At 41.6% G+C, this 25,927-nt stretch overlaps 1 long non-coding RNA gene across 1 annotated transcript in view; it reads left to right on the top strand.

The window, feature by feature from the left end:
- The window catches only part of LOC149121978 (uncharacterized), a 412,421-nt gene that overhangs the window by 119,715 nt on the left and 266,779 nt on the right, over positions 1-25,927 (top strand). Inside the window, exon 3 of the long non-coding RNA XR_016222174.1 lies at positions 21,927-22,085. This is a non-coding gene — a long non-coding RNA (uncharacterized LOC149121978). The remainder of the gene's footprint in view (positions 1-21,926; positions 22,086-25,927) is intronic.

Genomic DNA, 25,927 nt, shown 5'->3' with positions numbered 1-25,927 from the left:
GGTGGGGTGGGAGGATGGGAATGGGGGGAAGAACTGCTATAATCCAAAAGCTGTACCTATGAAATTTATATTTATTAAATAAAAGCTTTCAAAAACAAAGCAAAACAAAAAAACATGAAGCATTACACATGACTTAGGGGATAAAATCCCCATTCATCCTTCATGGCTGCCTTTCCATATCTCTCATTCCTTATAGACTATTTTTTTTTTGACAGGCAGAGTTAAACAGAGAGAGAGAGAGAGAGAGAGAGAGAGAGAAAGGTCTTCCTTCCGTTGGTTCACCCCACAAATGGCCGCTACAGCCGGCATGCTGCGCCAATCCGAAGCCAGGAGCCAGGTGCTTCCTCCTGGTCTCCCATGTGGGTGCAGGGCCCAAGTACTTGGGCCATCCTCCACTGCCTTCCTGGGTCACAGCAGAGAACTGGACTGGAAGAGGAGCAACCGGGACAGAATCCGGCGCCCCAACTGGGACTAGAACCGGGGGTGCTGGCACTGCAGGTGGAGGATTAGCCAAGTGAGCCATGGCGCTGGCCCCTTATAGACTATTGAGGTATCTTGTTTGTACTTTTCACCTTTGAATAGTTATCACTGCAGGCTCAGAGTGATCGCCTATACACTTTACATTTATTAGGAAAAAAAAAAACCATTTCTCTAATTTTTTTCAATCAAAAAGATTTTTAAAGCAATATCAAATATACCAGTGGCCAATACAATCAAGCAAATCAAAACCACAATACCATTTCATACCCACCAGGATGGCTATAATTAGAGCATTGGTGAGGATGTGGAGAAATTGGAACCCCATGCACTGCTGGAAGGAATGATATGGTACAGCCACTTTGAAAAGCATTCTTTCAGTTCCTCAAAAAGGCAAAGACAGAATTACTACATGAACCAGCAATCCCACTCCTAGGTATGTACCCAAGAGAAATGAAAGCATTAGGACCACAAACAACTTGTACATAAATATCCATGGCAACACTGTTTGTAATAGCCCAAAGATACAAACAACCCAAATGTCCATTAACTGATGAATAAACAAAATGTGATATATCCATACAATGGAATATAGTGCAGCTATTAAGTACTAAAGTTTAGTACTATTAAGTACTAAAACATTCTATAACATAAACATTGAAAACATAAGGCTAAGTGAAAGGAGCTAGACATAGATTAGATGATTCCATTTATATTAATGATCTAGAGTACGTAAATCCATAGAGAAGGAAAGTAGATTAGTGGTAGCCAAGGACTGTGGGGCTTGGCAGGTGTGATGGGAGGTGACAGCTAAAGTATGTGGGGTTGCTTTTCATGGTAATAAAAATGTTCTAAAAGTGATTGTGGTGATGGCTTCACAACTTAGTGAATACCCCAGAAACCTTTCTAGACTTTAAATTGGTGAACTGTAAGGTATGTGAGTTATATGTTAATAAAGCTATTATATCCCTCACTCTCACATGGTAAGATAAACAGCTGTGGAAAAGAGATCAGCTCCTTTAAAATAGCACCAAAGACTTCCATGTTTCATCTTCCTTTCTTAACTCCAGTTTATTACATGTAGGTGTTGCATGCAGTCAGTTATTTATTCAAATTAGACAATAGAGAGGCTTGCAGCAATGATCTTTATTCACTGATTCCTTCATTCACCTACCCATTGGTCATTGTTCTGTCTACGTATCCACCCGGTGCACATTCATTGAGCCCCACCATTTACCAGCCACTGTACTAGGTTCTGGGACACAGCAGTGAAGAAGATAAACATGATCTCAGTTCAAAAGGAGCTTCCAGTCTACTTGGGACAATCCAAAAGTTCACAGTTAATTGCAGTGCAGTGTGAAAAACGCTGAGATAGGAGCCTTGTGGGGAAGGTTGTGGGAGCTCTCCGAGAGAAGTGATGCCTCAGCGATTGCTGTGGGTGACATGTTTAGGCAATCTCTGAGGTCTAAGGCTCAGAGCCAGTGAAGTTAGTGTGGTGAGTGAAGGTTGGAGAGGTAGGCAGGAACCAAAGAAGAGCGTAATGATTACCTAAAGGAGATTGTGCTAAAAGCCGATGGTAAGTGGCCAGACACTGAGGCTTTTAAGCAGAATAACCGTATTTTCTAATTATTCTAATTCAAGAATAATACTATTTTGTGTTATTCAGTATTTCATTTAAAGTATTTTCCTATGTATTTTAGTTTTATAATATAATTTCTAATAGCTGTAGATTTCTACATTGAGTTTTACTACATTGTATCTCTATTGTTGAACATTGAGGTTATTTCCAGTTTTTGTCCCACAACCCCTCTCCCATTTTAGTCAGCATGGCAGTGGACATCCTCATTTTCTCATGCATCTAGGCCCTCTGTCCCCCGTACTGGTTAACATTGCAACAGACATCTTACATTATTTCCCTGGGAGTTATTTCTAGTTATCAAGAATATTGAAAATATTTTGGCTCTAACTTGTTTTACCACCATACTCTATAAACTGGTTTGCTAATGGATGTTCTCTTCACCAGCACCAATAGCCAGGGATATTCATTTCTTCATTCTCTCTCTTTTTTAAAAATTTTGATATAGGCGCTTTCTTTCTTTGTATGTCATTTGTGTAAAATCAACTGCTAATTTGCCTACAGGCTGAATTATTCATCATATTTTAGGCATGATATGAGCAGTCTTCAGAAAGTCCATGGGAAATGCTTATTATAAAAAACTGCGTGAATTTCAAATTTTTTGCGTCAAAATAAACATTTTAATTGTATTTTTCCATGAACCTTCTGAAGTATATTTGCAAATAAAAAAGTAAGAGAAGCACATGAATGTTGAGATTATTAGTTAGGATGGAGGCTTTGGAGAAGAGAGGTATTAGGGCCATGTATTAAGGTAAAACCAAACCTAAATCACTAGTAGTATTCATGCAGTTTTGCCAAGCTATACTATCCTATGCTTTTCTGCTGGAATTAAACATTTTTTCCATTGCTTTTTTTTTTTTTTAAGAAACTCCCCCCACCCCCATTTTGGAGCCATTTTCATTAAGAGAATTCAGTATGGAAAGACTCTGGCCTTCAGTTTAATAAAAATCTATCTAAATACAACATGGCATTAATGCCCTTCTTTGAAATACTGTCAAAATAAAGGTGACATTTGAGCATCCTTGTCACTGCTGCACATAGAAACAGAATTACCTCTCATTCTGTGGAGCCCTACAGGTACTAGGCATTTATAACAGCAGAAGCAGTTACTTTAGTTAGATTCATGTTTGTCTTTAGCAAGAAAAGTTGGTTCCAGGAAGGTTTCAGCTTAAGGAGATTGTCTGAGTTGATGTTCAACATGCAGGATGGGTTATTATATGGTATATTGGATTCAAAATGATTAGCTTGAGACTTGAGTGTTGGAACCCATCATTTACCCCTTGAGATATCTCTGCAGGGACATAGGGGCTTGGAGATGTTAAATGAGTGGAAGATATGCTGTTTAAGAAGTCAGGAGGTGTAGAGGTTGTTTCCAGTTTTGTCCCACAACCCCTCTCCTATTTTAGTCAGCATGGCAGTGGACATCCTCATTTTCTCATGCATCTAGGCCCTCTGTCCCCCGTACTGGTTAACGTTGCAACAGACATCTTACATTATTTCCCTGGGAGTTATTTCTAGTTTTGACTATCAAGAGTATTGAAAATATTTTGGCCCTAACTTGTCTACTCTGTCCCTAATTATTTGCTTAATGATCTGGAAGGCTCTAGGAAGGTAACTTCTGGAGTCTTCTGATAAAGTCCACGTGGATTTCCTGGTAGGAAAGTAACAAGGAATGGTATAGCACTTGCATGGAAAAGGACATTAAACTGTACCTCTAGATTATCTGTAGTGTTGAATAAAACATAATTCCAGTGCCTGGAATTACCAATGTACGGCAAGCTTGTTCAGGAAGCTGAGCAGTTCAGTAACAGGAACATGTGAGGAGAGGTAATGTGGAACAGTAGAGAAAACCAAGGGTGAATCCTGCCATGGCTTCTCCTCCCAGTTACTGGAACTTGAACATTCCAGTTGACTTCTAGAGAAGTGTCCTCACCTGTTGATTAAGTTAAAATTTTTTTTGTAGTCTCTCAGAGTCCCTTCTAGCTTGGGCATGTGGTGGTTCTATGATTTCTTGTTTAACAAAGGTCTAATTACTACCTTTGTTTCCACATGGAACTTTCATGGCCATCAATGGACCTGCTCCTAGACTTTCATTCCAAACAACTGCCTGTTAGATCACACTCCTGTAATGTGGTTGTGATGGGACATGTTCTTATGTGCTGTCAAGTGGAAACTATTTTCACAGAGACAGGAAGAAAAAGATAACCTTCGTATTTAATTCAGGTTTGTATATGGAGATCTAGATGATCCAAAGACTCAGGAGGCTGGAGAATTAGAGTTAACTATATAGTGGTAGAATGACCTTTTGTGAAATAAACAGGGAATTCAAAGATTGAGAAGTTGGACCTTCCCGATAGAGATCTATGTCTTTTACTTTCTTGAAAATGAACATTGGCTGATTCTTGGCTCAGGGAGAGAGACATCACAATGGAGAATCCAATTAATGTCTCTTCACTGACAGAATACAGGAGATTTATCACTAGGTGAACATCTCTTTTCAGACATCATGTTCAGCAGTTGACAAGACATTTTGTCTTAGAGGACATGTGCACCTTGTAAATATTGTCATTTTTCAGGAATAAACAAACTCCTGGTACATGAGCTGGTTATATAAGTAGATGCTCAGTGTTTGCATGTCACATGATTCACTCGTTATAATGAGAACTTTTCTTTCATTTAAGTTTTTCATTCCCAATATAATTTCTTTTTTTACTATGATTAATTTTTTATCCAAGTCTTAGTGTGTTGTGTGTGTGTGTGTGTGTGTATTTGCAATGGAAGTATCTGTATCACTTCTGTCTGCTTTGTTTTGGGAAGATGAGAGTTGGAGAATGGTGGGAAAGTGTCAAGGGTCATTACATCCCAGCCAGAGCCTTCTCTCTAAAAATGATTTGGGTGTAGAATTCACTGGGTCTTTAGAGCAGAGGCAGCACATCCTGTTCTCTTATTTTGTAATCTCTGGTTCCCTAGAGCCAGTTCACTGGTACTAAGCACAAGCTCTAAGACTGTGACCAGGTATGGAATTTGTCAACAGTCTGTGTTGAATTCAAGATTCAAATAACTCCACTCAGTGAAGAGCGCCCCCACCAATGAGTTTTTCCAAGTTCTCATTCCTGTCACCTGCCTGGTTGTTCAATGAATGAGGAGTTTGTTTTCATCCATAGGACCTTCTTTTTATTTATTTATTTATTTTTAATTTTTTTGACAGGCAGAGTTAGACAGTGAGAGAGAGAGAGACAGAGAGAGAGAGTTATAGACAGTGAAAGAGAGACAGAGAGAAGGGTCTTCTTTCTGTTGGTTCACTCCCCTAATGGCCGCCATGGCCGACGCTGTGCTGATCCGAAGCTAGGAGCCAGGTGCTTCCTCCTGGTCTCCCATGTGGGTGCAGGGCCCAAGCACTTGGGCCATCCTCCACTGGCTTCCCGGGCCACAGCATAGAGCTAGAATGGAAGAGGAGCAACCGGGACAGAATCTGGCATCCCAACCGGGACTAGAACCCAGTATGCTGGCGCCGCAGGCAGAGGATTAGCCAAGTGATCCGTGGCGCAGGCCTGGGGCCTTCTTTTTTTATCATAGAAAACTTTTTTTTTTTAACTTTTATTTAATGAATATAGATTTCCAAAGTACAGCTTATGGATTACATTGGCTCCCCCCCCCAATGACTTCCCTCCCACCCGCAACCCTCCCCTTTCCCGCTCTCTCTCCCCTTCCATTCATACATTCATATCAAGATTCATTTTCAATTTTCTTTATATATAGAAGATCAGTTTAGTATACATTAAGTAAAGATTTCAACAGTTTGCATCCACATAGAAACACAAAGTGAAAAATACTGTTTGAGTACTCGTTATAGCATTAAATCTCAATGTACAGCACATTAAGGACAGAGATCCTACATGAGGAGTAAGTGCACAGTGACTCCTGTTGTTGACTTTACAAAGTGACACTCCTGTTTATGGCATCAGTAATCTCCCTATGCTCTAGTCATGAGTTGCCAAGGCTATGGAAGCCTTTTGAGTTCACCGACTCTTATCTTATTTAGACAAGGTCATAGTCAAAGTGGAAGTTCTCTCCACCCTTCAGAGAAAGGTACCTCCTTCTTTGAAGACCTGTTCTTTCCACTGGGATCTCAGTCACAGAGATCTTTCATTTAGGTGTTGTGGTTTTTTTTTTGTTGTTGTTTTTGTTTTTTTGCCAGAGTGTCTTGGCTTTCCATGCCTGAAATACTCTCATGGGCTTTTCAGCCGGATCTGAATGCGTTTAGGACTGATTCGGAGGCCAGAGTGCTGTTTAGGACATCCGCCATTCTATGAGTCTGCTGTGTATCTCGCTTCCCGTGTTGGATCGTTCTCCCCTTTATTTATTCTATCGGTTAGTATTAGCAGGCACTAGACTTGTTTATGTGATCCCTTTGACTCTTAGTCCTTTCATTATGATCAATTGTGAACAGAAATTGATCACTTGGACTAGTGAGATGGCATTGGTACATGCCACCTTGATGGGATTGAATTGGAGTCCCCTGGTATGTTTCTAACTCTACCATTTGGGGCAAGTCAGCTTGAGCATGTCCCAAATTGTACATCTCTTCCCACTCTTATTCCCACTCTTATATTTACAGGGATCACATTTCAGTTAAATTTCAACACTTAAGAATAACTGTGTATTAATCACAGAATTAAACCAGTAGTATTAAGTAGAACAGACAGAAAAATATACTAAGAGGGATAACGTATTAAGTTGTTCATTAACAGTCAGGGCTATGCTGATCAAGTCACCGTTTCTCATAGTGTCCATTTCACTTCAACAGGTTTCCTTTTTGGTGTTCAGTCAGTTGTCACCGATCAGGGCGAACATATGATATTTGTCCCTTTGGGACTGGCTTATTTCACTCAGCATGATGTGTTCCAGATTCCTCCATTTTGTTGCAAATGACTGGATATCATTGTCTTTTTACTGCAGTATAGTATTTTATTTAATAAATATAAATTTTCAAAAGTACAACTTTTGGATTATAATGGTTCTTCCCCCCATAGCCACCCTCCCACCCGCAAACCATCCCATCTCCTACTCCCTCTCCCATCCCATTCTTCATTAAGACTTATTTTATACAGAATAATGTATAAAATTTATTTTATAAATTAAGATTTATTTATATACAGAAAATCAACTCTATACTGAGTAAAGATTTCAACAGTTTGCACCAACAGAGACACACAAAGTAGAAAGTACTGTGTGAAGATTAGTTTTATCATTAATTCTCACAGTACAATGCATTAAGGACAGAGGTCCCACATGGGGAGTAAGTCCACAGTGACTCCTGTTATTGATTTAACAATTTACACTCTTATTTATGACATCAGTAGTCACCTGAGGCTTTTGTCATGAGCTGCCAAGGCTATGGAAGCCTCTTGAGTTCACCAACTCCAATCTTATTTAGACAAGGCCATGGTCAAAGTGGAAGTTCTCTCCTCCCTTCAGAGAAAGTTATCTCCTTCTTTGATGGCCCCTTCTTTCCACCGAGATCTCATTCACAGAGATCTTTCATTTACGTCATTTTTTGCCACAGTGTCTTAGCTTTCCATGCCTGAGATACTCTCATGGGCTTTTTAACCAGATCTGAATGCCTTAAGGGCTGATTCTGAGACCAGAGTGTTGTTTAGGGCATTTGTCTTTCTATGAGTCTGCTGTGTATCCTGCTTCCCATGTTGGATCATTCCATGGGGCCTTCTTGACAGGCTCAAGTCATTATTCCTTGGTCAAGGCACTAGATACTTCCCATAATTGATACAGCCAGCCATAGAAGTAGGAAGCCCAGATAATGTGGTTCATGTACCTGTGCTTTATCTTTCTGGTGGTGGTTAGCAATTAGAGAATTCCTGGGATACACCAATATTCTCTATGCAGAAGTCAGTTGCTGATTTAGGGAGATGAGGATAAAACACTAAAACTTCTTGAAGTATTATTACAGAGAACAGTCAAGGCCTTTCTACTTTTAACGCACATGCATTTATTTTCAGAGCACCTACCATGTGTTAGGCATTGGAGATAACTGCAAAGACATGGCCCCTATTCCCAAGGCATTCTCTCTCTCAGAAGGACTAGATTTTTGTGCAAATCCAAAATTACAGTAGTGTAATGTGGGTGGAAAAAGACCACTTCTACTCAAAGAGATCAGAGAAGACCATGCAGAGGAGTTCAGAGTTGAGTACCATCATGAGAAACTTGTTGGCATCAACAGGGTAGAGATCCTGAAAAGACATCCTAAGTTGAGGAGGCAAGACATGCAAAAGCACAGCCATAAAAATAGCATTCCATTCTAGGAACCATAAATGGTATGGGATGGCTAAAATACAGGTTGTATGTGTGTTTTTTGGAGTAAGGGGAAATAGAGAAGTAGTGGAAGATGAAGTGGGAAGCAGAGAGTGAGTCTTAAAGCATGTGCCTTCTGTACTGTTTTAAGGAGTTTTGTCTTTATGCTTTACTGATAGCACGAGGAAACATCCAAAGATTTTAGGAATGAGAATGAAATTCCCTTAGTAAATCAATAAATATTACTAGGTATCTGTCATGTTCTAGGTGTGGTTTTAGGGACTGATGTTACAGTGACAGAATAGACTTCTGGATTCATATCTGACACGATCTGATGTGTATTTTGTTTATTTAATTTATTTAAGATAGAGAAAGGGAGAAAGAAAGAGACAGAGAAGAGAGGGCACTCCCACTGGCTAATTTGCTCTTTATTTATATATTTTTAAAGGCTTATTTATTTATTTATTTGAAAGGCAGTGTTGCAGAGAGGCAGAGAAAGAGAGCGAGAGAAAGGTCCTCCATCTGCTGGTTCACTCCCCAAATGGCCGTAACCAGCCAGAGCTGGGCCAATCCAAAGCCAGAAGCTAGGAGCTTCTTCCTGGTCTCCCACATGGGTGCAGGAGCCCAAGGAGTGGGCCATCTTCTATTGCTTTTCCAGGTCATAGCAGAGTGCTGGATTGGAAGTAGAGCAGCCGGGACTCACACCAGTACCTGTATAGGATGCTGGCACTACAGGCGGAGGCTTTACCTGCTATGCCACAGTGCTGGCCCCCTAGTTTGCTCTTTAAATGCCGCAACAATTGGGGGTTGGCCAGGCCAAAGCCAGATGCTGGGAACTCATCCAAGTCTCCACATGGGTGGCAGGGATGCAGCTATCTAAGCCTTCACCTGTTGCCTCCCAGGATATGCATTAGCAGGAAGTTGGAATAAGGAGCAGAGCTGAGACTTGAACCTAGGCACCCCAGTATGGCTGCCATGTACATTTGAGAAGGAAACTGTATGGGAGGTCAGTTGGGCTAGGAGTGAGTGCGAAGTGAGAATCATAGACTCTTGTTTTCTGCCCGTATTGAGACCATTTTGGATGCATTGATTGTTATTTTCAGCAGTCCCCAGAGCTGAACAGTGCCTTATTTGAAGTACTTTAAGAAAAGGAAATATGGTTAGGGCTGGCGCTGTGGCACAGAGGGTTGAAACCCTGTTCTGAGGCACCAGCATCCCATATGGGCGCCTGTTCTAGTCCCGGCTGCTCCTCTTCCTATCTAGCTCTCTGCTATGGCATGGGATAGCAGTAGAAGATGGCCCATATCCTTGGGCCCCTGAACCCATGTGGGAGACCCAGAAGAAGCTCCTGGCTCCTGGCTTTGGATCAGTGCAGCTCCGGCCGTTGCGGCCATCTGGGGAGTGAACCAGTGGATGGAAAACCTCTCTCACTGTCTTTACCTCTCTTTGTAACTCTGTCTTTCAAATAAAAAAAATAATAAAATCTTAAAAAAATGAAACATGGCAAAACACCATGACCCGGGTAAGTATTGATGAGAAACCTGGTGAATCAGCAAGGTAGGGCATTTATAGGGAAAAAAAAAGACAGAATTTTTATATATTAGGTGAATAAAAGAAGCACAAAAAAGAAAAAGGAAGTTGTGCAAAGAGCTGGGGAGGAGATTTTGGGAAATTCCTGTGGGGTGTAGGAAAATGCGAGGGGGGAAGGGAGTGGACTGTGCAGGCAGCTGTAGTGGTGGGCAGTGGAGTCTGGTGGTAGTAACATTTCTGGGAGACAGTGCAGAATGTACCCCAGAAGGGTCTCAACAGAGGGGACAAGGAGATGGAGAATTTATCGACCAACTCATTGTCTATCAGCATTTAAGGCCTTCTTCTGTGGGCATCAACTTTCAGCTTCCTTTCTACACAGACTACTAACTCCTCCTAAGGCTAGACAGTCCCAAGGGTCCATTGGAGATGACCGTCATCAGCATGTTGAAGCAAATGCTGAGGGGCTGTATATGGGGTAGAAATGGTATCTACTATACGAGTTAATAATTTCTGGGTAGTTTTCTTTTATTGACTCATAGGTGTTGAGCTCTATATGGGTAATAAAATGTACAAAATAACAATCCTAAGGATTTGATTAAGTCGATGATTCTCACCTGGGGCAGTTTAGCCCTCTCCACCCTAAAGGGGATGTTGGGAATGTCTAGAATAATTTTTGTTTGTCATTACTGGAAGGAAGAGGATGCTACTAGCATCTAGTGGGTGGGCCAGAGATGCTGTTAAAGTAAGCACTTTATAATGCACAGGATAGTCCCTCCCACCCCACCCCATTTCTATAAAAAAGTATCCAGTCTAAAATGTGAATAGTGCTGAGGTTGAGAAATTCTGGGCTAGATTAATGCTATTTCACAAATAGGAACTCCCAGCTTCAGAGAAGTTGAATAACTTCCCTGGGTTTATAAATCCAGTGCATGGCCCAGCCAGGATTCCAGTTGAGGTTTATCTGCTTCCAAAGCCCGTGCTTTTGATTTATGTTGGTTTGCCTTCCTGAGACACAGAACCTGAATCCCAGAGGCTCGCTGAAAAAAACTCCAGCCTTGGTACCAGCCATGCCTCCTGGCCCAGGACTTCAAAGGAATGGCTGGAGCTGGCTGGAAGTGGAAGGAGGTGGGAAATGTACACCTTTCCCATCTTTCTCTGGCTTCTCTCTCCTCTAGGCAAGTTGGGACAGGCTGTGTGGGCACAGGCCCCAGATCTGCATACCAGGGCTGGTGAGGTGCCTTTAGCTGGAAGCCCTGACTCCTTCCCAATACACAAGGACACCCTTCTGCTGCCAAAGCTGGCTGTGGTTCTTTCTGGAATGGCAGCACTCCCCATCCCCCCAGGCTTGGGCCGGTTTCTGGCAGGCATATGTACTGAAGAGTTACAGGTGGTGCAGACACGGTTTGGAAGGTTTGGAAGGAATCCCAGCTGGGCCTCCTCCCAGGAGCCTTCTGATCACTCACCAGATAGCTCTAGCTGCCTGCAGAATCCTGAGAATCTTAGCTGCTCCAGGAAACCAGCTTCAAGGGCAGCGAGAGCTTCCGAGAAACTAAAATGATCTTGAAAGCTCATTCTGTTTTGTCCTTTTGCCTTCTTAGGTAGGAAAGATTTTTGCAACACCACTGCATTCTCCATTTTTTTCTCCTTCTATAAAGGGAGTAAATACAGTAATTAAAAGAGGAATGGAAAGTATGAGAGAAAAAAGGACGGGCTCAGAATCTGATGCCTTGATCCAGATACATCTGGGTCTGTGTTGTTTCTGCTTATGGAGGCTCAGTGCATACACATCGCTTTTCTTTGGGTAGAAGACATGAGCTCTTTTTGAGAAGTTTCAACTCTGTGGTGTCAAGTCTTCTGGTTTCCAGACCCACATCCTGCCCCGGGGGGAATTGACATCCATCACACATGCTGTTCCTGGTCTGTTTAATCAAACTTGCATTTGATGTTGGTTGGAATTTCACATGTGGACCAAGAATAGAAAAATTAAGTGATTCCAGCAGCCCAAGTATAAAAGAAAGCACTAACCTTTGATATCAAATAAATTAAAACATAGTGCATCTCAATAATCTGCTTTTGGAGGCAATGAGTAATAGTTGGTTAGCTTGTTCATTCATTACTTCATTTTTTCACTATTCTGTGAGCAGTTATTGAATGTGCACCGTGGCTAAAGCTTAGTAGGTGCTGTGGGTGATATTAAGGTGAGCATGATAAAGTTCTTGCCATGTAGGAGCTTAAAATTAAGTGGCAAAGAAGGGATGCATAGCAATCTCACATTGCAGGGTACAAATAATACAAGAGGTATGGAAAAATGCAGTGATTATTTCCTGTTCTGGGCTATGAAATAGTTCTAATAGGGTGATGGATGAAACAGCTAATATGGCCTACATTTTTGAGAAACTAGTATCTGGAGAGAAAGAGACAAATATTTTTTTAGTCTGAGGGATAGGTACGTTTTAAATAAAATATATCAGTTCAGTAGGCTTGGTTCCCAAATAATTTAAGTCTCCTTAAAACATCTTGTCCTGGCCTGCGCCACGGCTCACTTGGCTAATCCTCCGCCTGCGGCGCCGGCACACCGGGTTCTAGTCCCGGTTGGGGTACTGGATTCTGTCCCGGTTGCCCCTCTTCCAGGCCAGCTCTCTGCTGTGGCCCGGGAAGGCAGTGGAGGATGGCCCAAGTGCTTGGGCCCTGCACCCCATGGGAGACCAGGAGAAGCACTGGCTCCTGCCTTCGGATCAGCGCGGTGCGCTGGCCACAGCGTGCTGGCCGCGGCAGCCATTGGAGGGTGAACCAACGGCAAAGGAAGACCTTTCTCTCTGTCTCTCTCTCTCACTGTCCACTCTGCCTGTTTAAAAAAAAAAAAATCTTGTCCTAATCTCCTACTACTGTCTCTGTTAAAGCAATTAAATTATTGTATGACATATCAGTATTACTTAAAATGTGGCTTATAAACCAATGTCAGGCTGCAAACTGTTAACTATTCCATGATGAAATGAGTTAAGATGTTGATGGAGTAACAGTTAACAGCAATTTGACAATATTTGTCAACTCTAATAATTACCAAAATAGGATCTTGGATTTTGTATCTATTTGTATAATTTTATTTTTCTGTTTTCCAAAAGTTTATGACACATTGAAAATGAAATCATAAAAAGCTATTTCTCACCATAGATGATCTGAGAAACACTGTATAAATGATTGCGTGCATCTGTCTCCCTACTAGAAGATGAGTGTCCTCAGGGAAAGAGCTGTATTTTTCCTGCTGTATTTCAGTCCTGAGACTACAAGTAGGTTCTCCTTCATTAGTTGAATTAACTGAAAACATAAATGAGACTTGGGTCAACCATCAGTGAATTATTTTGAACTTTTGCAAAGCCTCATGGTATTTTTCAGTTTAAATTAGCTGTTGCATTCATGCATTCACTCATACTACAAATAGTACTTGATTTTATTGTCCTAGTAACACTTTTAAGCTTCAAAACTGTAGGCCGAGTTTCAGTGTTGCATTATTTGTGAATGCATTCATGCTCACCTTACCCTGTCCTATGTGAGCTTAGGAAAATGAAGCCTGACCACTCATTCTTTCTCCCAAACCCTCCAGATTTGGTGTACTGGGCCTTTTCCAGTTTTCTATTTTTGTTAAAGTGCAGAGACAAGGACCTCACACATGATAGCACTTCTTTTTTTTTTTTTTGACAGGCAGAGTGGACAGTGAGAGAGAGAAAGGTCTTCCTTTCATGTTGGTTCACCCTCCAATGGCCGCTGCAGCTGGCGCACTGCAGCCGGCGCACTGCACTGATCCGAAGCCGGGAGCCAGGTGCTTCTCCTGGTCTCCCATGCGGGTGCAGGGCCCAAGCACTTGGGCCATCCTCCACTGCACTCCCTGGCCACAGCAGAGAGCTGGCCTGGAAGAGGGGCAACCGGGACAGAATCCAGTGCCCCGACCAGGACTAGAACCCGGTGTGCCGGCACCACTAGGTGGAGGATTAGCCCAGTGAGCTGCGGCGCCGGCCATGATTGCACTTCTTAAAATGCCTATTCTATTTCATTCATTCGTTCCTTCATTCACTAGCCACTTATTTTGAAAACACTTATGAAGAAAATGTTACGTGCTTGACATTGTAGTAGTCACTGAGGATACAAAGAATAAGAATCTTCCACCCTTGAGGAGTTTAGTCTTGTAGGAGAGCTCAGCATAAAAACACAAACATATAATGAGAAACTAAAGGTGCTAGAATGAACACCTTTTTGAGAAATCCTCAGCTCAATGTTACAAGCTCCAAGTGGTTAGATCTGTGTTGGAGGCCAAGAAAGTCTCCTGCAGTGCCGGCATCCAAATGGGCATTGGTTTGAGTCCCAGCTGCTCCACTTCTGATCCAGCTCTCTGCTGTGGCCTGGGAAAGCAATAGAGGATGGCCTGAGTCCTTGGGCCCCTGCACCCATGTGGGAGTCCTGGAGGAAGCTCCTGGCTCCTGGCTTTGGATCGGCATAGCTCCAGCTGTTGCAGTCACCTGGGGAGTGAATCAGCAGATGGAAGGTCTCTCTCTCTCTGTAACTCTGCCTTTCAAATAAATAAATACATCTTTTTTTTTTTTTTAAATAAAGTCTCCATGGAAGAGGTGTTGGATATGTGAGTGTATTTGCCAAGGAAAGAGCATTGCTGGCGGACAGTGCTCAGGGGGATTCTGGCATTATGGTTGAGAGCCCTCCATGACCATCAGCACCATCAGCATCATCCTACTGTGACCACCATACCAAAACCATCACCAGAACCACCATTTCTAAAATGGTCACTTACTGTGTTCAGACGTAGTGCTAAGGAAGGACCTCATCTGCATTATCTCATGTAACCTTTACAACCTACAATGCATTCTTAGCATTCGAAATTTACAAGGGAGAAAACTGAGGCATTGAGTGTTTAAATAATTTGCATCACATTTTGTGCAACAAGTAAACTCAGATTTGCTTGACTTCAGAAGCTTTTTTTTTTTTTTTTTTTGACAGGCAGAGCTAGACAGTGAGAGAGAAAGAGAAAGGTCCTCCTTTTTTTGCTGTTGGTTCACCCCCGAAATGGCCACCACGGCTAGCGCACTGTACAGATCTGAAGCCAGAAGTCAGGAGCCAGGCCCCACCCCCACCCCGCCCATCTCCACACGGTTGCAGGGCCCAAGCACTTGGGCCATCCTCCACTGCCTTCCTGGGCCACAGCAGAAAGCCGGACTGGAAGAGGAGCAACCGGGACAGAATCCGGGCTGCTGGCGCCACAGGTGGAGGATTAGCCAAGTGAGCTGTGGCGCCGGCCTGACTTCAGAAGCTTTTAAGTAGGTTTCTCATAAGTCCTAAACATAAGGTTATATGTTTATCCTTTCCATTTTGATAGGTATTTTACTACCTGGGAACTCTTTGTGTCATTGGAAGACATTTTAAAATTTGATGCTTAGGTTCTCTATTAAAATGTGAATCAAGATTATTCACGAACAAATTGTTTGAGGAACCTCAAAGTGAGCAATTTTTGATACAGTGAAGGGTGTGATCCGTCCAATCTGTTCGTTACTATTTTAAAGTGTGATCCAAACCCTTGAGATAGTCAGTTCCCTGAATCTATGTGATCCAATGTGACCACAGATACGAAATTTTATCAAGCTTTTTTTTTTAACTTTTAAAATTATTTTTTATTTGAGAGTAAGAGAGAAACAGAGATAGACAGAGGGAGAACTCCCATCTACTGCTTCACCCCCACAAATGGCTGCAATGGCTGGTAATGGGCCAGGGCAGAGCCAGAGCCAGGAGCTAACCACACAATCTTCCACATAGGTGGCAGGGACTACTTATCAAGCATTTTTGGAAAGTATGAAAACATTGTGCCTATTCACAAAGTTACAGCAACTATTAATCAATGGTGAAATGAAGATTATGTCTTTCTGTGCTTAGTAATTGTTAAGAGCTATGATAATCATTTAATGTGATGAATCTTATTTATCCTCTCGATCAGCATCTCCATATTTCAGATGAAAATACTGAGACTCAGAGGTAATTTGATAATTTGCTATGGGTCCTACATCTAGTAAGTACAGGAGCACTTCTTTGAGTGCCTACAGACTCTTTATTTTTTTTTATATCACTCCTTAGAGTTAGAAGAAAAATAAGAGAGAAGGAATTTAAGGAAAATATCAACTTCACAAATGGCTTTGCCTTCAGTCCCCCTAATTGTATTGGAGCCTAGTTTTCAAAGCCTGTAGAGATAAGGCAGAGCAGACACTTAGAAACATGCCCTGTGCCCAGGTGTCTCCACGCTCCTGGGGTGGTGCTGGCTGTCATCCCTGCGGTTTTATAATGCACCTTTCCTCTCCAGCTCACATTGGGACCTTGCTACAGACAAAATGGCATGTCTGTTTCTCTTCCACTAATGGGTAAAGTTGTTGACCTACTCTATCTTGATGATTATTGCTTTGAAAGAAACTTCTTAAAAGTTTAATCACAGGGAATGCTTAGTCACTAAATATGGTTTCTAAGGGATTTTAGCAACAACAAAAAATGATCTTACCTTAAATTCTCCATAAGATATGGTGTGGAACAAAGGAGATGATAGGTTAATTTTTGAAAATCATATGCCTTTATTCAAATAAATGTAGTGTATATTATTGGGTCTTGACTTTTTTGCCTTTTATGTAAGGACAGCTTGCTGTGGCCTTTCTGAAAGAAGATAGAGACATAAATTCTGGCCAGGAATGCTGAGAGGAGGGACATATACATGGTGGGTGTGGTGTTAATCAGACATATGGCAATTTTCTAGTTTGATGACCTTGGACTCATTTTCTTACCTTCATTTAAAAAAAATATTTTATTTGAACGGTAGAGTTAGTAGAGAGAGAAGGAGAGAGAGAGAGATAGAGATCTTCCATCTGCTGGTTCAATCCCCAAATGGCTGCAAATTCTGGAACTGGACTAGACTGAAGCCAAGAACCAGTAACCTCTTCTGAGTCTCCCACATGGGTGCAAGGGCTCCAGCGTTTGGGCCATTTTCTGCTGCTTTCCCAGGCACATTAACAGGGAGCTGGATCGGAAGTGGAGCAGTCGATAATCCAACCAGCATCCTCATGGGATGTCAGTGCTGCAGGTGGTGGCTTAACCTGCTCTGCCACAGATTGGCCCCAGGCTCATTTTCCAATACCTCTATGCTTCAGTTTCTTTATCTGAAAGATGGGGATACTAATAGAAGCCTTTGCTAAGATTACTGAGTTAAACAAGCTAACAGGTGTAAAATGCTTCACACCAGAGTTGACAGCATAGGGGAAATGTTAGCTCTTCTATCATCCCAAATCACGCGTGTGCTCTCCCTGACCATCTCACCTTCCCAGAACAGCTGGGGGAGCCTCAGGTTGTCAACTGCTCTTCAGAACAACCACCTGATAGAAGGCTCAATGGCTGCCTGGTTGCTCACCAGGAATTTTCTTCTGCTCATGAAAATGCAATCATTTTCTACACTTGATCTTAGCCGAAAGGCTGAGAAGCAATTTTTCTCTGTGCGAACCATAAACACACTGGCAGAAAGTCGGGCCTCACCCACTGGGATGACACGAGCCTGGCTCCCTCAGGGGCAAAGGAGTGGTTTCAGCTTACTGGGGGAGAACAGTTCTGCTGATTTTGTAAAGAGGACACTCTACAGCTTGGTCAGAGTGCTGCCCATCCTCATTACATGCTTTCTCAGGTCTGTCAGAGAGAGAGGGAGAGGGAGAGGGAGAGAGAGGGAGGGAGGGAGGGAGGAAGGAAGGAAGGAAGGAATGAAGGAAGGAAGGAAGGAAGAAAAATGCTTCACTGTTCTCTTCTCAAACTGCTTCTTTAATCGCTGTATGTGAATGTGGCCCCACTTACCCAGTGACTGTGTTAGGACTTAATGACAGGATCATTGTTTGCACTAGCACTTGTCCTAGTTATTCAATACTTTTTTTGCTGTAGGCCAAAGTGACTAGACATTCTGGTTTTTCAAGGACTGTCCCCAGTGACACCGGTCAAAGTGTTTCTTTTTAGCCATTGTACGGCATCATGCGACCCTTTATTTCTCCCTCAGCCCCACATAGACTGGAGACCTGAAGTGATTGCTCTGACAAATTTAATTGGAAGGATTAACTATCAGCCACTCTTTCCCCCCTTCCTTTCTTTTTAAAAATGGAGACTAAAATTCAAATAGAGGAGGTACAGGGTAGCCGAGAATTCTCAAAGAACAAACTGCAACATAATTTCTATAGAAGACAGGGCCACAGATTTGGTCAAACTAGTTTGGAAAGGCCTAGGTAGCTGCTTTGAGGTCGCTAAAAATTAAGAATCTGGGAAAACAAACCTGCTCAGAAAAGTGAGTCCAAGTCAAGGTTCAAAAGAAGATTAGCCAGATGAAAGCACTCAAATCAGGGCAAAGAAATTGGTTCTTGAAGTATAAAGCTTTGGGGAAATACTCTGAATACACCTTTGTCCATTGTGTATTTCTTATTTGACTTCCTACATTTTGAATGTATTATTAGCCAATGAAATACTGGGTATCCAGGGCTAGAAGGAACATCTGGAATCATCCATCCTACCTACTCCTTGATGAGGATATACTGAAGGCATTTGTGTTGGCCAAGGGTATAGCTGTTCCTTCTAGTGAGACCTGATGTTTTATCCTGTAAACTCTTGGTCCCTTTGTAAAGTTTAAATTTTTCCGCTTGATTTGCCTCCCCAAACACCTTTAGATCATTAGATTAAGCTAAATTGTGGTGGGAGATTGTGAATGAATTGACTTGCCCATCTAACTTTGAGTTGTGGCCATGTGGTCAGTGTGAGCGTCTATCCTTTTGGAAAATGGTGCATTGTGGTGTGTGAGTGATGGTGAGCATCTGGCTTGGCTTAGTAGTCAAGGTCAACAGAAACCTGCAAAATGTTGAATTAATTGGGAACTATTGTATAACTTCTGAAATTCTTGGGCTGGATTCTTTGGATCTTATATCATAGGAAAAAAGAATCACAGACAATGACAATAAAATTCCATATGACTTAATTTTACTGAGTGCATATTTAGCTTCAGAAATTATTTTACACACACACACTCATTAATCTTTTGAAACATTTAATCTTCATAATATCTTTTTAGGTATTTTTCTCATTTTTTGAATAAGAAGATTGAGGCATGGAAAGATTTGAGAGTCTTTGCCTGGGTTATTTAAGCCCAAGTTAGAGGCAATCACTTTTTCCCCCCAAAGAAACGTTTTATTTAAGGGATACAAATTTTATTTTATTTTTTTTTTTATTTTATTTTATTTTTTTGACAGGCAGAGTGGACAGTGAGAGAGAGAGACAGAGAGAAAGGTCTTCCTTTGCCGTTGGTTCACCCTCCAATGGCCGCCGCGGCCGGCGCTCTGTGACCCGCGCACCGCGCTGATCCGATGGCAGGAGCCAGGAGCCAGGTGCTTTTCCTGGTCTCCCATGGGGTGCAGGGCCCAAGCACCTGGGCCATCCTCCACTGCACTCCCTGGCCACAGCAGAGGGCTGGCCTGGAAGAGGGGCAACCGGGACAGAATCCGGCGCCCCGACCGGGACTAGAACCCGGTGTGCCGGCGCCGCTAGGCAGAGGATTAGCCTAGTGAGCCGCGGCGCCGGCCAAGGGTTACAAATTTTATAAGTACAACTTTAGGAATATAGTTTTTTCTCCCACCATATCCTTCCTCCCACCCATGCTACTACCCATCCTCCTCCTCCCTCTCCCATTCCCAGACGCATTCAACATTAAGATTCATTTTCAATTAACTTTATACACTGAAAACCAACTCTATACTAAGTAAAGATTTTGATGACTTGCACACACACACACACAAAACTAACTTTAAAGTTAGCTCTCCTGTGTGATTTTTTTTTTTTTTTTTGACAGGCAGAGTGGACAGTGAGAGAGAGAGACAGAGAGAAAGGTCTTCCTTTTGCCGTTGGTTCACCCTCCAATGGCCGCCACGGCCGGCGCACCGCGCTGATCCGATGGCAGGAGCCAGGTACCTATCCTGATCTCCCATGGGGTGCAAGGCCCAAGCACTTGGGCCATCCTCCACTGCACTCCCTGGCCACAGCAGAGAGCTGGCCTGGAAGAGGGGCAACCGGGACAGAATCCGGTGCCCCGACCGGGACTAGAACCCGGTGTGCTGGTGCCGCAAGGTGGAGGATTAGCCTAGTGAGCCGCGACGCCAGCCCTAAAGTTAGCTCTCATAATACAACTCATTGAGGACAGAGGTCCTGCATGGGGAGTTAGTACACAGTGACTCCTGTTGTTAATTTACCAATTAACACTCTTATGTATGACATCAGTGACCAACGAGGCTCTTGACATGGCTGCCTAGGCTTTGGAAGCCTTTTGAATCCACAGTCTCTGTCAGTATTTAAACAAGGCCATAAGCAAAGTGGAAGTTCTCTCCTCCCTTCAGAGAAAAGTATATCCTTCTTTGATGGGGACTTCTTTCTACTGGAGTCTCACTCACAGAGATCCTTCATGCGAACATTTTTGCCACAGTGTCTTGGCTTTCCATGCCTGAAATGCTTTCATGGGCATTTCAGCCAGACCAGGAAGCCTTAAGGGCTGATTCTGAGGTCAGAGTGTTAAAGTGATTGTCATTCTATGAGTCTGCTGTGTGGACTGCTTCTCATATTGGATATTCTCTCCTTTTTAATTCTATCTATTGTTATTACCAGGCACTTGATCATATTTATATTATCTCTTTAATATTTAATCCCATCTATATGTTAATATGATCACTTTAACAATTAAGATGGCATTTTTACCACCAAGTTTAACGGGATTTAGAGTTCCATGACAAGTTTTTAAAGCTGTACCCTTAGAAGTAAGTCCATAGGAATGTATTCAGAACTATACAGCTTTACAGTTAGAAACTTCCTTCTCCCTCTCTTATTCTCACTCTTATTTTTTACTGAGATCTATTTTTAATTGACTTTATAAACATATGGTTAAATCTGTGTTAAGTAGAGTTCAACAAATAGCAAAAAACCCTGTTCTTTGACAGTCAAGAGAAAGGCTATTCAAGTAATTGCTTCTCAAAGTATCAATTTCACTTCTACAGATTTTGTTTTAGGTATTCTATTAGTTCTAATAGATCAGGGAGAACATATGGTATTTGTCCATTTGGGACTGGCTTATTTCACTCAGTATGATATTTTCCAGATTCATCTGTTTTGTTGTAAATGACCAGATTTCATTTTTTTTAGTGCTGTATGGTATTCCATAGTATCCCATAGTTTCTTTGTCCAGTCTTTGGTTGATGGACATTTAGGCTGATTCCATGTCTTAGCTATTGTGAATTGAGCTGCAATAAACATGGAGGTGCAGATAACTCTTTTGTTTACTGATTTAATTTCCCTTGGGTAAATTCCCAGGAGTGGGATGGCTGGGCTATATGGTAGGTTTATATGCAGATTTCTGAAGTATCTCCATACTGTCTTCCAAGAGAGTTTGAAATTATATAGGCATCAGTGGGTTATACATCTTTCCTAGGAGTCATTTTTTTTTTTCTGGGGTTAGGAACTATTTATGTTTTATTTGAATCCTGGATGGCCTACATTTGTTTGATATCCATGCACCCCCACTTTCTGTCTTAATTGCCTTAACCAGTGTCTGAGAGGTCCTGATATATTAATATATATACATATATATAAAACATATATATGGAAAAAATTGTCAAAGCTCCCTTCCTCAGAGATGAGGATGGTATAAATTAGCAGGGAGGAATGGATTCAAGTCTTAAGTTACTGTAGTTAATGGCCAGAATCAATTTTTTAAGGATGTACAAGCATCGGTAGAATTACCAGACATTCTTCTTCATGAAGTGGGTGTGCCTTATGTTCTTTGCTTTGTGAGTTGAGTGAGATCCAGGTGGATGTGCAGAAATCTTCAGCAGCCCACTAGAATATAATTTATTCATGTTTTTCTCCCTCCCCATGCATTTAGGGAGATGGAAATATTGGTTTACTTCTCTCTTAAGTGAAGATGAAAAATGAGACAAACCAAGCAAAACAAACATCTGAAATCCAGTCTCTACAATTATTTGCAAACAGAACAAGTCTTTGCATGGATTTGAGAACTTGGCCATGGAATCAAAGCCAGGGGGTAAGCTAATGTATTTCCAATCATCTCATATACATGTGGGGCAGTGTTTCTCAATCTGATCTTATTATGCTAGTGCCTCACTAGCAAAGAAAGTATTGGATGTCTGTGTTATGAAAGCAATGCATTTCATTTTCTAAATATGCCATTGTATTATCATATTGAATGTGGATCTTTTTTTTTTTCCTTCAAAATACTGTTCCTTCTCCTCCCTCACTTATAGATCCCCTATTAGCCATCACCCTCTGCTTTAGATCACTGACCAACACCATTCAAACTGCTCTCCTCATGATACTATGAATCTACAGCCAATTCTGGCAAATAATCTTAGGGTATTTTTCACAGGACGTCCAATAGCAATCTTTGCAATGTGAAGTAGGAGAAGGGTTGATATTTTCTTAAAAATATAATGAACATTCAGAGGTTCAGGTTTCTTTATCAGGCACTTTACAAATCATCACACTAACGGACAGGCATTTGGCACAGCAGTTAAGACACTGCTTGGAATGCCCATATTCCATCTCAGAGTGCTTGCGTTGGAGTCCTGGCTCTGCTTCTAATTCCAGCTTCCTTTAACTGTGAACCCTGGGAGGCAGCAGATGCCGGCTCAGTTACTTGGGTCCCTGTCACTCACATGGGTGATCTAGAAGGTTTTCATGGCTCTTGGCTCCTGAGCCAACTCCCAGCTGTTGTGGACATTTGAGGAGTGAACCAGTGGATAGAAGATTTTTTCCTCACTTTCAAATAATTAAATAAAATTTAAAAATTGCTTAAAAATGCCTCAGTATTCTCATAAATAAATGACAGAGATAAATTTAAAAAGTCACTTTTACATGAATTATCTTATTTGGGGATCTGTGAAATTCAAAATGATTGTTAATATAGTTTGGACTTCTGGCTGAACAGAATATTGCATTTATCTCTCCACAAGTTTCAGAAAGAAGCTCTAATCTTTGTATCGTGTCTAGTGACCAGAGGAATAGATATTGGCAAATGAGAGAAAAGCATTCAAAGAGGTTAATTCTTCCCAAGTCAAGGAAGAAGGCAAAACCCAGAATTCTTCCTTACATTCCTCAGTGCCTGATATATTGCTGGGTGTGGAGGTGGTAATTAGTAAATAAGTTTAAGCCAACAACTGGGGTTTCCTGTGTAGACAAACATTTGAGGGCTAGTCTTGTTTTCTTGGGGGAAGATATTGGGTAAGAGTAGAGAGATAGAGGAAAGAGGAGTTAAGAGCAGCCTTGGTTTCAAATGCCATCTCTGCCTCATCTGTGACCTTGGAGAAATTACTTAAATAGTGCCTCAATCTTGTCATTATTAAAGAGAATTATACCTTGCAGTTTTATTATTTTTAAGGATTAGAAGTAGTGTATGTAAAGTGCTTGGCACATACCCATCTCTCATTAAGTGTTAGCTACTATTATTTTTGATCATAAAAGAACAACATTAACTTCAGAGAAATTTATTAGGAAAAAGCTTCCCTGAGCTGACTCCCTTCTGAATCCCTTTAGCAGGGTCTGGCTTTACCCCAAGTTTCTGAAACATGCAGCATTGGCGTGAACTCTGCATCCAGTCCCTTTTCTGTAATCCCTGTAGACCCCAAGTTATGTTGACCCCAAAGTGCCTTAGTCATAGGGGAATTAATAAGACATTTGGCTAAAAACTCCCAATGGAGATCTTCCAAGGACAGAACATTCTAGAACCCATGATGTTTTATATCTTCTTCTCACATAGCTAAAGTCAAAGCAAAGCTAGAAGGAAAATTGTCTAAGGAGACCTAGATTCCCCAAAAGTTAATACCTTTTTTAAAAAATTGTATTATATGCAACGTGTTGGCATAAAATCTGGATTTTTTTTTAGTAAACTTGCTTGCCTTATTAACAGTGAGGTTAATTTGAAAAATGAAACCACTTTCAACCAGTTAAAAGTAGTACTTTTAAAAAATTCATCTTAACCATTTTAAATTAGTTTTCTGTTGTTGTATGTGTGTATTTTGTAAGTGATGGTTCAAGTGAGAGTAGTTGTCTATCCTATGTGTAGTAGTTTGACTGTCCTATGTGTGAATACAATTCTTCAAACACTGAGCATCACATAATAGGTAAAATATTTTCTGTTGAATTCCCTGGAGGTGGAGTGGAATGTTTTCCTGAATTATTTTGGTTAGAGGGCAAGCCTTTTCTTTGATTCATCTTTGGACCAGGAGAGCTTATTTAGTACAGTGATTGAGATACAAAAGGTAATACATAACTATTTGTTAAATCTATGAAAGAGCAAACTAATGAAAGCCCATCATGAGGTGGCAGAGAGAACATGCCACACCAAAGCTGAAGCCCTCCTTTTGGCCTCAGCTCTCTCACTAATTTGCTATTGATCTAGACATTCCCCTCTCTTCTCTTCTCTTCTCTTCTCTTCTCTTCTCTTCTCTTCTCTTCTCTTCTCTTCTCTTCTCTTCTCTTCTCTTCTCTTCTCTTCTCTTTTTTGTTAAAAAAGTATTTATTTACTTGAAAGTCAGAGTTACATGGAGAGAGAGAGAAAGCAAGAGAGAGAGAGAGAGAGTGAGAGAAAGAGAGAGAGGTCTTCCATCTATCTGCTGGTTCACTCCCTAGATGGCTGCAATGGCTGGAGCTGCACCAATCCAAAGCCAGGAGCCAGGAGCTTCTTTTGGGTCTCCCATGCTGGTGCAGGGGCCTGAGGACTTCAACCATCTCCCACTGCTTTCCCAGGCCATAGCAGAGAACTGGAGCAGAAGTGGAGCAGCCAGGACTCGAACCAGTGCCCATATGGGATGGCGGCACTGCAGGCAGCGGCTTTACCTGCTATGCCACAGCACTGCCCCCACCCCCACACCCGTTCTTCACCAGTTCCTTTTCACTGTGACGTAGAGCAGGGTAATAATACTCACTTTACAGTCTTATTCTGCTTGCCTCACGAGAGTGAAGTAGGGTGCCAGGGCAATAATGGATGTGCTTTGTGTGTCAGCATATACGAAATAAATTATAGCAGGAAAGCAATAGAGAACTCTGTGGCTTCTTATGTTCTGAATGCAGACACCTACTAATTCTTGAGAATAATAAATATTCTCCCCTGGGTTATGCTGTATAATGACATAAATAATTGTGATAATATTAATAAGGACTGTTGCTTATTGAGCAACTGTCATAAGCCAGACACTGTTCTGGACATGTCAACTTTTTAATCTTCACAGCAACCCTCAGGCATTAAGATGATGATGATGATGATGATGATGTTGATAATATTGATTTTACAGATGAGAAAACAAAGGCTCAAATCACATCCATCACTTGGTTTGTCTGAGTGCAAGTCTCACTTTTTTCCGTTGTAAAATGCTGCATTGCCCCCATACTAAGTTTTAATAGATTTGTGAGCATCCCTGTGGTATGGATTCCTTTGCTCAGCAGATTTCACTGATTTCTTACCACAGCCATTGAGCTAAGGGGTTATTATTATCTTCTCCCATTTTACTGGTGACAAAACCAAGACAGAGAGACTGGGCAACCAGGTCTGTCTGATTCCAAGCATGACTGTGATTTATTCTTTTTGTGTTTATGTAGAAATAACAGGACAAGACTTTGGGCATGAAGTGTAATATATTCCTTTCTCGGCAGGTCACGTTTTTACTTGTAGGAAAAAGTTAAAGAATAGCAACATTGGGTCCCAGGGCAACATCTCTGTTTAATGCAGAGAAGGAGCTCAAGCTGATGGCAGTAGATTTTGCAAGTGATGCCTGCCCTAACACATTTGCACTGTCTTCCTGTTTTTAGAGAAATATACAGGTTATGAAATATACAGGTTATGAATCTTTTACCCCAGTAGCCATACAGAAA

Source organism: Oryctolagus cuniculus, chromosome 15 (assembly GCF_051225735.1).
Source record: "Oryctolagus cuniculus isolate XC-2025 breed Fujian yellow rabbit chromosome 15, ASM5122573v1, whole genome shotgun sequence".
Lineage (NCBI taxonomy): Eukaryota > Metazoa > Chordata > Mammalia > Lagomorpha > Leporidae > Oryctolagus > Oryctolagus cuniculus.
This window is presented reverse-complemented; position numbering and strand designations above follow the sequence as displayed.